Below are 13018 nucleotides of genomic sequence, written 5' to 3' on the forward strand. Positions count from 1 at the left end.
TTCCTAGTCTGGAGCCTCCGAGCAGCAGTAACTCTAAAAATGTTCTTCAAAAATCTCTTTCTTCATGTACACTGAACTGACATGGAGCAGGGAAAGTGAAAAACAGTTGCCCTTACACACTTATGGCTAGCATGCAATGCACTAGCACTGTCCAAGAACACATGCCCTTCAAGCCTTCAGTAATTTGAGTAATTCTATTAAAAATTGTATGCTGGGGGGACTTTTGGCAAATTCCAATTAAATATTTTTAAATTTAAATATTCCAATTAAATATTTTTCTTTGTGATTTCTTTCCAGTCAGTCCTGTGATGTACTTGGTGAGGCAGCAAGACCCCAACATTGAAAATGTGGGTTTAATTAGTAACGGTGAATTTCTCCTACAAGCTGTCACTAAGCTCTCTCTGTGGTGCTTTACTGGTGGTAGGACTGCTTTTATCACCAAGACGATATGTGCAAAGCCCATTGAAGTCAGGGCACATTAACAGGCACAGTGAAGGCAAAAATGACATCCCTTGAAATGGGAGCTAGTAAGACACTTCTGAAGCTGTCATTCTGTGTTATTTGCTGAGAGCTGGAACTTCTTCAGACTAGGTGACAGTCCAGAGGAAACACATCCTTTTCAAAAAGTTCTTCAAAATTCATTTCTGTATCATGTAATAATAACAGTAACAACCTTCCAGGGTATTCTGGCTTACAAGTCACTTGCAGTTTTGCTAGTGACATACAGTGGCAATTGGATCAGATTCACAGTGAAGGAAACCTTACAAAAGCAGCTAAGGGAAATAAGAAGAATGAACACTTCTGGTCCCTAAAGACTTTAAATCCTCCAAACATTTGCTTTATCCTTGTTCTCTTTTGGAGGTGAGTGGAATTCATCCTTGTTCCTGGACTTACAATAGAGCTCTGCTGCCTGGGTGACTGCACAAGGGATTTGGAGATCAATCAGGATCCAAACCAAGCTTCAGCATCTCAGTTCCTTTCTGCAGTAAGTGACTCTTTTATATGAAAAAACAGAAATCCATACTGTTGAAAACAATGACAAAACTCCTGCTGCCTTCATAGAGGCTGATTTTCATTCTAAAAAGAAATGGTATGTTCAGTGCTACTAAACAAAAAGTTTCAGTAGGACTCTCCTAAACTACGTGTTGTTGATCCTGGACTCCATCTTGAATAAAAACATTTAATGATTCAGATCACAAAGAAAATCAGGTGAGCTTAAAGATCCTGGGAACTGTAAAAGTAAATAAATGCATGCCCTAAAAGCAGTCATCTGGCACTCAAGCTATTCAGACTCACATAGCTACCTGCTGAGAATGCCCCCCTCACTCAAGAGCACTACAAACTTGCTTATCCTACAGAAATAAGGAGTTTACTTTTGAGCAACAGCATGAAGAACTAACACTCTTAAACAAGTGGTAAAATCGTGATGGCTGGCAGGTCACGAACCTACAGGTAAATAATTTAACATGTGCTTTCAGTTGTGTTCCTGAGCACAGGAAGGGGAGTAGAAGCACTGTGTCTCTGCTCCCAGTGCTGATGCTTGGCTCTGGGTAGGAGGAGAACTATGGGGTAGGATGGTGGGAACCAGGTCCCTCATGAGAAGCAGATCCTGGGACGAAGTACCTGGACATGCAGGATGCGCACACGAGATCCTGAAGGACAAGGAAGACAGTGAATAAGTGTAAGCTAGAGCACGTGGATATTAGCAGGAAAATGACATCTGTGTGAGGGCTTGGGGAAGCAGGGCCTGGAAATAGATGGGGCCAAGCCCCTACTCTGAATATTACGGGACAACAAACACACAGATTCCAAACTCACCAGTTAAATGTGTGCTTCAGTAGACACAAGGGCTGCTGGGGGAAGGAGACAATCTAGCTGTGAAAGGAAGTACACTTGCTGATGATTGCATATTCAAATCCACCTGAAATGTGAGAGGTAGGGCTCTTGACACAAGCTGTGTTCCACTCAACACACTGCCTGTGCACACACTGGAATGCGCTGTGGGCTGACCCTGGCCTGCAGCAAAGCACCCACACAGCTGCTCACCCACCCTCCTCTCCCAACAGGGCAGGGGAGAGAACCGGAAGAGAAAAAGCAAGGAAACTCATAGATCAAGATAAAGACATTTAGTAAGTGAAAAAACCCAGGCAAAACCAAGTGATGCAAAGGCAATAATCACTCATCATCTCCCACCAGCAGACTGATGCCCAGCCAGCCTCTGAGTAACATCAGCCTTGGAAGCCAAAGCCTCTCCATCTCTTTTGTCCTCTAACCCATTGCTAATCATGACATTATATGGCATGGAGTATCCCTTTGGCCAGTTTGGGTCAGCTGTCACAGCCATGTCCCTTCCCAACTTCCTGCCCATCCCCAGCCTACCCACTGCAAGGTAATGAGAAGGCAGAGCAGGAAAGTGAGAAGGCCTTGATGCTGTGCAAGCACTCCTCAGTAACAGTCTAAACATTGGTGAGTTCTGGTCATTTTTTAGTTACAAATCCAATGCTTAGCACCATACAGGCTAAGAAGAAAATTAACTTCCCTTGGGGCAGACCTGTTACAGTATGACATAATGTTTAATTGTATTATGCTGGCAGTGAGAAAAGCCTCACTGAAGCCTTATTAATTCAGAAAAAAATAGAAAAATTGATCTGTTCCTTTGTGGAATAAATACAGGAGAGAGTACTGTTGTACCCCAGAGCTCAACGCTACCTTCAAATCTGGCAGACATTGAGCCAGAGGATCTCAAGTGTGGCTGTTGTGTGTCTGAGGGATTTCATGGACTAAATCTGTGCATTGCTCCTCTGACGCTTTCAGTTCACATCATACCTACTGTATGTACATGAACCATCTGTGTACCACACGTCATTAATTTGGTAGACCCTGGGGCTGCCAGATTTCTGGCTAGTCAGATGAAGCTACTGTGCAGCTTCATAAAAGCATATGGTATTCCCATAAGTTGCCACATGTCTGCAAGTCCAGTAAATGCAACAACCTCTTTCCTTCCTCAAACTCTTCCCAGCTAATATTTCCAGAAAATAAGCAAATACAGCCAACAATCTGATATATGGTAGCCATGCTTTCAAGAGCATTTTCTGTTTTACAGTTTACCATTTCAGGGGAAGTGATTTATGAGAGAAAGTCAGTAAAACACTACATGACTCTGGTATAAAATTAGCAGTGATATTTAGGGAACACATTGCAGAGTGGAAAGAGGGCTGGAGTATACATTTGATCATGCATGTATTCATAGAAATAGGACAAAAGTCTTGTTTTTTTCCTGTTAGAGCAACTTAGACAGACAAATATCTGTCTCCGTCTTTAATTTCTTCTGCTCCTAAGAGAAACAATCCACCAAACCCTTGACAATTTGCTAACAGCTCAGGCTAGCAATAACACAGCCAGAGGCAGGATTTTTTTTCCAGAAGGCCCCGAATCCATGCAGTGCAGAGGATAATAGTGAATCAAGGCAAGAAAGAATATACGTTTTGCTTGAAAGGGTTGTAATTCATTCATTAGTCTGGTCATGCTAGACATCCTGTGATGCAGGTATGATCCTTACCATCTTCAACACCTTGTCTGCACTCACTTCTTGATTGATCTGTAAAACCCTTCCTCTTGGCTTCTAGGAGTTGGAGGGGGTTTGTAAAAAATCATAGAGCAAGGTCTTGCAATTGAAGCTTGCAGCATGAGACACAGGCAGAAGGAAGGATAAACTGAGGTTGCAGAGAAGTATCACAAATCTCTTGTTTTCTGATTTCTACAATTTTTTTTTTGTTAGCATTTTTGTAATGTTTTAACACCACTAAGGGAATGGTAGAGAAGGGGAGAAATGATAGACTAAGAGTATCCAAAAGTTTGGAAAAGTAATTTAGGAAAATTTTCCAAACAGAGTTTAACATCACTGGTGGCAGGTTGAGGGACAGCAGTTGACAGCATTTTTCTTTGTGTATGAAAGTCAGTAAACACTGCTCATACAGCAAACCAGTGCTTTACTAGATGTCTGTATCTTTGTTTGCATGTATTTTTCATACTGCTCACGAAGGTTCCATTTGAAACCACTTTTCAAAAGGATAAAATTTCATGGCCATGGATTACTACTGTTTCATACGCAGTGAGACAGTGTTATTGATTCATAAAATTAGGGCTTTTGATTTCATTGAATGTGAATGTGTGTTGATTAATATTTACACACTCCTCTGAGGTGCATGGTGCTGTGCACACTGCAGAGATTACAAGGTCCCTGCCCTAGGATGCTTAAAAAACAGACAACACAATGAATTACATTGGCTAAGAAAGGTCACAGTGGGGTGAAAGAGGAAAGGAAACAACAGAAAGCAAAAGAAAGGGAATTTGTTTCATGAAAGACTCATTATTTACAAAGCATGGCCATCAGGTAATTTGATTCCCTTTGGCTTTTATTTTGGTTTTGTTTTTCGCTTTATTTTATTAGGTTTAATGATCAGGCATGGGTGAGATAGTGTATAACACTGGAGCTGAGATTAATGATGAAAGGCCAAGAGAAAGCTGTGGCTCTTGAGGAGGGATTTCAGAAAGAAAAGCATTTGGTTTTTCACTCATTAGAAGCAGGCAGGCTCAGGCACAGAAGAGTTTCACACTTGCATGAAACTTTAAATTAACCACATGTGTAAGTCTTTGTGGGAATAGGGGAGTAATTGGGTAGATTAGAATACAATTAACTGTGAAGTCTGGCTAGCACTAACTGACAGGGTTTAAAGAGTGGAAAAGCTGATAAAATCCTGCCTAGTTAAAAAAATAGCTATGAAGACATCTGGAAAGGGAAGGCGGCCCTTTGCCATTACAGGATGAGTGCCAGCCACAGAAGTACAGATGAACTTGATGCTCTTCATTGTTGTTATAGCCTTACTCAGATACACTGGTTTTTCTTCCAAGATCCTTTTCAGTTATATCATGTTAACTAAGCCCACTGCTGACCTATAGAAACCTTCATCATCCTCAGACTTCACAAACAGGAAGATCCTGTGCTGCTGCCCCAGAGCTGGCAGGGGAGGGATGGCTCATAAACACCTTCTCCAAAATCTAGCACTGCTTCATCACAATGTCTCCTGAAAGGTACTAAATGCTTTTAACTACTACTACTTTAGGATGTGATCACAGTTATCCAACTGTTAAAACTTTGTGGGTATATTTCCTGAGCATTCAGTCATCTAATGAAATATAGATAAAAAGTCCTGCCAGAACTTTCTAAGAGATAGCAGGTAGTTTATTTGATTCACACATTAAAATTTAGTGGTACATTAAAGAGGAGTCTCTTTCCAAAGTACACATATACCACCGGCCAAAAATGTAAAAACCCTTCATATTTTTGAATTGGCTCAAATTTTATTAATTCTTAAATGAAAGGTTGTCTTTCCTACGGTTATCCATCAGATAATACAATTTATAAATACAGTTTATATGCCTGGTATCTGCAGAAACCTGGGCTTCATGCTACTAAGTCTTACGTAATTTGCAAAACAGTAGTGAAAAGTGTTTAAGCATTTTACCTTTTGGAAGGATAGCACAGAAGAATTGGACCCTGTATTTGAATCTGTTTGACCTTCCGTGGTTAATTGCCCTTCACAATGCAGTGTGTGAAGCCCTTTGTGTCTAAATGGGATCTCTGACTGAAGGAGTTTTGGGTTTGCATAGCCAGGTTTTGATGCGTGTGTGTGTGTGGGCTATGGAGTGGCTGCTGTGAGAGGCTGCCAGAAGCTTCCCCCATGTTGGAGAGAGCCAACAGCAGTCGGGTCCAAATGGATCCACTGATAACCAAGACTGAGCCTATCAGCCATGGTGGTAGTGCCACTGGGATAACAGATTTAGGAAGGGGAGAAAGTTCCTGCACAAGAGTAATTGCACCCAAAGAGAGTACAGAGAATATTGCAGAAAAACAAGTGTGCAGACACCAAGGTCAGTGGAGAAGGAGGGGGAGGAGATGCTCCAGGTGCCAGAGCAGAGATTCCCCTGCAGCCCATAGTGAAGACCATGGTGAGTCAGGCTGTCTGTTCTGCAGCACATGGAGGCCCATGGGAGAGTAGTGATCCACCTGCAGCCCCTGGGAGGCCCCAGACTGGAGCAGGTGGATGCCCAGCGGAGGTTGTGACCCCATGGGAAGCCCACACAGGAGCAGGCTCCTGTCAGGACCTGTGGCTGTGTGGAGAGAGAAGCCTATGCTGAAGCAAGTTTTCTGGCAGGATTTGTGATCCAGTTAGGGATCCATGCTGGAGCAGCCTGTTCCTGAAAGACTGCACTTCATAGAAGGGACCCACAATGGAGCAATTAATGAAGAACTGCAGCCCGTAGGAAGCGTTCATTTTGGAGAAGTTTGTGGAAGACTATCTCCTGTGGGAGGGACCCCATGCTGAAGCAGGGAGCGTGAGAACTCCTCCCCCTGGGGAGGAGGGAGCAGCAGAGACAACGTGTGATGAACTGACTCAGCCCTCATTCTGTCCCCTTATGCCACTGAGGAGAGAAGGGAGAGAATTTGGGAGAATTTTGAGAAGATGAAGGGTGTGGGGGAGATGTTTTAATACTTGTTTTTATTTCTCATTATCCTACTCTGATTTGATGGGCAATTAGTCTCCCGAAGTCAAGTTTCTTTTATCTGCAATGGTAATTGCTGAGTGATTCCTCCATTTCCTCTGTGGCAGTGCAGGTGGCAATGGCCACTGCAGCAGAGCATTCAAAGGACTAGTGAACAGTCCTCCACAGCACAGAAGTCTGATTCCCACCTGCGGTTAAGGCGAGTTCCCATCTTCCTAGTGGTTCTTAGTTTACATGTTAAGTTTATTGGTTCAGGAGTTCTCCACCCAGTTTTATGTATAAGTTCATGTTTATGCATTTCCCTCAATTGCCTATGTATTAGCTCTGGAAAGTTCTCCCTTCTTCGATGCCCCATTGGTTGGTTCATGTAACTCCCTCCCTTAAGTTATCCCTATTGGATATTCCTCTGTTATCTCCTCCTTCTCAATCAATCCCCATTGGTTGTTTCAACTTGTTCCACCCTTGTATAAAATACTGCGGTCTGTGTCACTCCTTTATCTTTGTCCCTGGACCCTCCACAGGGAATAAACCAGCTGGAACCTACACAGGGTCCCCTCTCTCATCCTTTGCCTCTGCTGATGCTTTTGCACCACCTTTGTTTGGGGCTCGCTCCTTGTGAAGGAGCCAGCTTTCCTTGCAAGCTGCAGCTGACCCTGCCTGCTGCAGCAGAAGCCAAGGACATCTGCAGCTGGGGGCTGTGCTACGTCAGGCAGCCCCAACAGTGTCATTCCTTATCCTGACCCATGAACCTTTCATTCTATTTTCTCTCCCCTGTCTAGCTGAGGAGGGGAGTGATAGAGCACTTTCAGCAGGCACTTTGCACCCAGCCAGTGTCAGCCCATCACAAGGAGGAAGGGAAATGCTGCAATGCCTCCAATGGTGGCAGTGCTTGAATTGAGAAACTTGTCAATTCAATACTAATTTTAGATGCTTGGAGTTGAAAAAGAATAGCCTGTGTGGAAGTTACTTTGAGCACTGTATGTTAATGGCAATTTAGGTATTATTTCCAAGGTAACAAAAATAAAGTAGTGCATATAAATGTCTGATCAATACAACTCTTGTGCTTCTTACAGATAAATAATTAGCCCTGATTTCTGTTTTGCCTCTCTTCCTAAATATGCATTCAGCAGCATATATGACCTTACAGATGGTCACATACACAAGTGTGTACAGATATGATCAAAGACCACCATCTTCCATTCTTACATCCCAAGTCAAGTTCAGAACTATAGTGCATCTAAAGAGAGGACTATATGTCCCTGCATAAAATTTAGATCATCTTGAAAACAATAGTTATGACATGTTTTAATAAAGCACAACAATTGCCCTGAGATACAGGGTCAAAATTACTTCTGTTGTCTCTTCTAACGTCACTGGAAAACTGACCAATCCATACAGGTATTTGAAAATTAGTCACTCCAGTTTTGCTGGGGGTGTTAGAAAAATAATTTGAAAAAATATTCCCAACAGGGTTTCTATTGTTTGTGAGGATTTTTTGTTGAGAGCTAAAAATTTGGCTTTGTCAAACTCCTCATTGGACAACAAAACCTTTTGTAAAAGTGGAGCCCTGAACGTTATGTATTAATGGTGCTTCACCCTGACCTCATTGCATGCTGTCAGATGAAGGGCCAATTTCAAGAACTTCTTTGCCCTGTCAAGTACTTACCCATCTAAGAAATGTAAGTGAAACCAGGGTGCTTTCTGCTTCAATACAGGCTGAGCCATAAAGACAAGAGCTCCATGATCTACTCCTGAAGACTAGTTAAGAAACAGAGAGGAAACAAAGTTTTCTTCTGTGTTATCTGAATTTTATGATGGTTAAAATTCACTTCACGAGAGTCACCTCTGATTTTTATGTACAAGATACAAAGAAATGTAACAATATGATTATGTTTGTATAACATAATATAAACACATTCATGAATGCAATATCCATGGATGTAAGCTGCTGTTGAAGTAAATGCTCTTATTTTAGTATATTTCTGTTGCTGTGTGCTTTCTGTTTCCTTATTCCCATTTCAGCCTGCCAGTCTCCATTCTCTATACTTTCCAAATTAAAGTAACTTCTTTTTTTGCCAGAATCTTTATCATCAGTCTACTTGGTCTTACATAGCTTTAAAAAAGCTCATGCAAAAGATTAATCTGATATGACTTTGAATTATACTAATGACCACAAAAGACCTGAATATATTGTGTATGCTGTAGAATATAAATCCCTATGTGTAAATACTTCACCACGGGATTCAGCTATGGTAACTTACATACAACCTGGGTGCGTTGTCACTTTAAGCACAAGTTTTCCTTTGCTGTCAACAAAGGGCAAGACATTTACAGTTGGAGTAAAATTCTTGTCCCTCAATTTTTCATTCATTTAAAATATATGGAAATAATTTTTTTTAAAATATGCCTTTCACAATAGACATTAAGGAAATCCCCAACCTCTGACAGTCTTAAATAGGACTTTTTTTCTTTTTGCTGACATAAACATCAGTTCTTAATGTGGATTCAAGCATTTGACTAATTTAAAATTTATTTTTAAACTGCTGTGAGGTTTATATTTGAAAACATCTGCTGAGCTGCTGGCCCTGTAGCTACCTTTAGCAATGTTTTATTATGTTGACTAAGCTTATAATGGTGATTCTCTGCTCTACCGCTGACATCTTAATTGCTGCCTCACCAATACTGATGTTGTAGGAGGTATGTGGGACTGACTTTTACATCTATAATGATATGGTAATGTGAATCATTACACTGTCAGTGGTGGTTTATTGGCATTATGGTTTAAGATTATGAGCGTATTACAGTGTCAGTGCAAACAAATACTGCCGCTTTTAAAGTAAGCAGATGAAAGACAGAAAAGTGCTAAAATAGTTATAATATTAAATTCACAATAGCAAGATAGTGTTTGCTTAAGGCAGCCCCTGCCCTAAATTCATATGTTATCTGCATAATTCAGCAATGCATACTGTGCAGTCATCTCCTGGAGATTCCACAGCATCAGGCAGAAATAACAAATGACCTAGGGTAAATATGTTGGCCCATTTCACCCTAATTTTAGACCCTATCAATTGGAAGATCAGAGCCTGCAGTCAGAAACTGTCTGGTACTGGGGAGAATGCCTCTGATTTTCCAAAGCCAACAGTGTATAAAACAAAATTGTCTTTTTTTGTTGTTGTTGTTCTTCACTTTTCAGTTCTGAAAGGAGGATGGGTAGAAGCAGAAATAGGAAACAGCAGAAATCAGACAACACCATCTGACAAGAACTTTTGTAGATGTAAACATCAGATCTGTGAACATGAACTCTGGTAAGACTGCATACTGATCTGAAATTCCCATATTGAGGTTTCCAGGGGAAGGTTTTGAAATGCATTTGAGAAAAGTCTGTTCCCATGGATTCCCTATTTGCATGCTCCATCAGGCTTTCTTATCTAAACTCTTCCCACAAAATAAAATGAAAAAGAGCAATTTTCAATAGACTTTATAGTAAGTACTTTGATAACACTTGCCAGGAAATTTGTAGTAAGCATAGTACAAAACTGCTAAGAAAGGACTAAAAAAAAATCAGTTTTACATAGATTTTTTTGTTCTGAGGGACATGGTAATTTCTATCTGATAAGAATAAGCAGGTTCATCTACATAAGCAATACTGTGGTGCAACAGGAATAGATCTACAAAGCAAATCAGTTGGTGCCGTGGATCCAGCAGTCCAGCCCCATTCTTCCCATTTTGGAGATGTGCTGCAAATTAGTTTGTACCAGGGTCTTCTGGTCTCAAGGACTCAGCAGCAGTTACTATGGGAGAGGATCCATGTACATCTAAATTGCATCCTCTGGTTTAGTTTTATTGGAAATAAGTTCATGCTTGTATAGCTCGGCACACAGTCAAACACTTCTACATTGGTGCAACCAGGAGGTTCACTTCATAGATGTGTTACTGGTCTGTGCTAAAGGCTAATAGAGATGACAAAATCACAGAAGATTCTGAGCTGGAAGGGATCCACAAGAATCATCAAGTCCTACTCTTCAGTGAATGGCCCATGCAGAGATCAAACCACAACCTTGGTGTTATTGACGTCATGCTCTGACAAACTGAGCTAGTATCAGAGGATATGCACCAAGTGAGTTCCATGCTCCTGATCCAGTCCTACCAATGTTAATTTTTTTTGTGGCTCTTATGATTCTTTTTCTCAGTGTCCTCGTATCTCCAGTGGAAGGTGTTGTGGAAAATGAGAGCTGATGAAACGATGTCAGCCCTGAATTGGAGGACAGGATTTCTTCTGCATAATGCTCCATGTGCAACAGGAGGCAGCAACCGTAAGTATGTATGGTGATGTATAGACCTAGGGGTAGAGGATACAGATGAACATTTGGTGTTGAGCCTAATCCCCTGTTACCACTGACCCTACAAAGCTCTGAATAATCCTGCTGTAGAACTGATCGTTGCATCTTAAAAATAACAGAGGTGTTTATTATTTCCTCTTCTTTCATTCAGAGATACCAGAAATCTTCTTTCATTCTGATACCAAAAATCCACTCCTCTCACACTTAGAAGCCTTTTAATTTCTGCATGAAATTTGTTCAGGTAAGTATATACCCATTTAATCCTAGGTCAGCCTTTTGTCTGTAGAAAATAGTCTGGCAATGGTAAGTCCATCAGAATGAATTTTCCTTACTGGAGCTTGACTCTGCTGGAAATACTGGTACACACTCAGATTCCTCTGGGGTCTTTTTATTGCCATTAGTATGCTGGCACTTCAGAGTCACCAGGTACTCACCTAGTATATCCAAGTATATCTTTTTTCTTACTTCTAATAGGGGTGATCCCAGCTATTAACAAAAACATTTTCTGTAGAATATCTTTACAGGCATGACCTTTTATGTCTTCTATTAAATTCCCTCTATTACTTCAATCTTCAAGGTTACACAGTCCCTACATAAGACACTCCACTCTGGACCTTTTCTGCAAAGAATGCCTGAGCAAATTTTAGCAGTGTACCTTTTTTTTGCCCCATGCCTTGTTCATGCATAAAATTCCCTCCAGCGCAGGATCTAATTTTTCCATTATGAACAGGATCATCTCTCCTTCAGCTAGTTAGCTATGCAATATAGAAATCTCATATTAATGTCCATCTTTTACTCTTTAATAAATAATTTCTCATTTGACAATGAAGCTTATAATTTCTGGATACTTTCTGAATAGCTCTGTCTTGAAAGATCTGTCTTGAAAATACATATAATATCTAACAGTTTAACATGTAAACTGCTAAGCAGATGGTATTAACAAGTTAAGCCACTTTCAGTCAAGCAAAAACATGAGGCCTGTGCATAAATCACCAGCTCTAGACATGTATCTGTTAGGAAATACGTAGTCTTCCACTTAATCAAGGCAACAGTGGACATTTTACCACTGAAATGTTTTTGGGTGCCCAGAAAGTTTGAAGAATCTGGAGTCCCCCAAAACCAGAAGCACTTTGTGGGCAGTTTGGTCTGAGGATGAAGGAGATGATGAAGTTTTTGCATCATTCACCTGTATTGTCAGGGTCATTTCAGGTTCTGCTTATCTACACTAGATATCCAATTTCCAGTTTTTAGGTATTTCCACATGACTTGTTACAGGACAGTAACAACAGCAACAACAACAAAATCCCCAAAGAATTCGTAACATTAATATTATATTAAGCTCACTGTTCTTATATTAAATGTGGAACTGTTCTTTCAAGATTCAGAGTAATCATATGGTAAATAACTGCAGAATTTCAGGACTTCTCTTTACCCTGAAGAACAGAACAGTTCAGCAGCTACTTGTTGATCACTGTTGATGCACTCAGCAGTTGCTTATTTGCAGGTAACTGTCTTCAGAAATAGTTTGCCACCATCAGAAAGGTTTTGTTAGTAAAGAATCAGCACTAGTGTTCAGTGTAGGCTTTGCTCAAAGGCGAGTTAACTCGAGTGTATTGACTGAGTTGATGGCTTGAGTGATATCTGAGGATGGTGGCTGCAGGATTGCTCTGCAGATTCTCTGGTTTGGTCATTGCAGTCATATTTAAAAAGGAGTTAAATGGAAATGGTGGAAATCTGTGAGATGGCACTGATTAGTTAACTTTCATTGTTAAATCCTGGATGGACTAGGATTGAAAATTAATCCTTGACACTGGAAATATGGAAAAGGTCTGTGAAAAGGCATCTTTAGCACGTCGTGGTTTTTCTTTTGTCTCCTGTGGTAGTTCTCAACTCTTCAGAGGTGCAGAGCAACTAGATGTGTGAACCTCTGTAGACATTCCTCATATACAGCATGTAGAGCCCCTTCTACAGTATGAGGAGTTTTGCTTTTCTTAGTCACCTTTTGCAAACTCTTCGGAAGCTGGGCACAAACTCCTAGGGGTCTCCTGGGGGTCACTCACTGGCTGAGCTAACTGTGTTTGGGAATGAAGGTATTTTAAGTTAAGGGATCCTGC

The 13018-nt window shown here is 40.9% G+C and overlaps 1 long non-coding RNA gene across 1 annotated transcript; it reads left to right on the forward strand.

Annotated features, from left to right (window-relative positions):
• Positions 1 to 867: 867 nt before the first annotated feature.
• Positions 868 to 11144, forward strand: LOC121659452. The gene is made up of 4 exons (XR_006014336.1): positions 868 to 985; positions 9758 to 9869; positions 10755 to 10877; positions 11056 to 11144. It is a non-coding gene; the product is annotated as an uncharacterized LOC121659452 (long non-coding RNA).
• Positions 11145 to 13018: the final 1874 nt, after the last annotated feature.

This window comes from Corvus kubaryi, unplaced genomic scaffold (assembly GCF_017639235.1).
Source record: "Corvus kubaryi isolate FWS band 111438036 unplaced genomic scaffold, C.kubaryi_AGA036_p1.0 137, whole genome shotgun sequence".
NCBI classification, from domain to species: domain Eukaryota; kingdom Metazoa; phylum Chordata; class Aves; order Passeriformes; family Corvidae; genus Corvus; species Corvus kubaryi.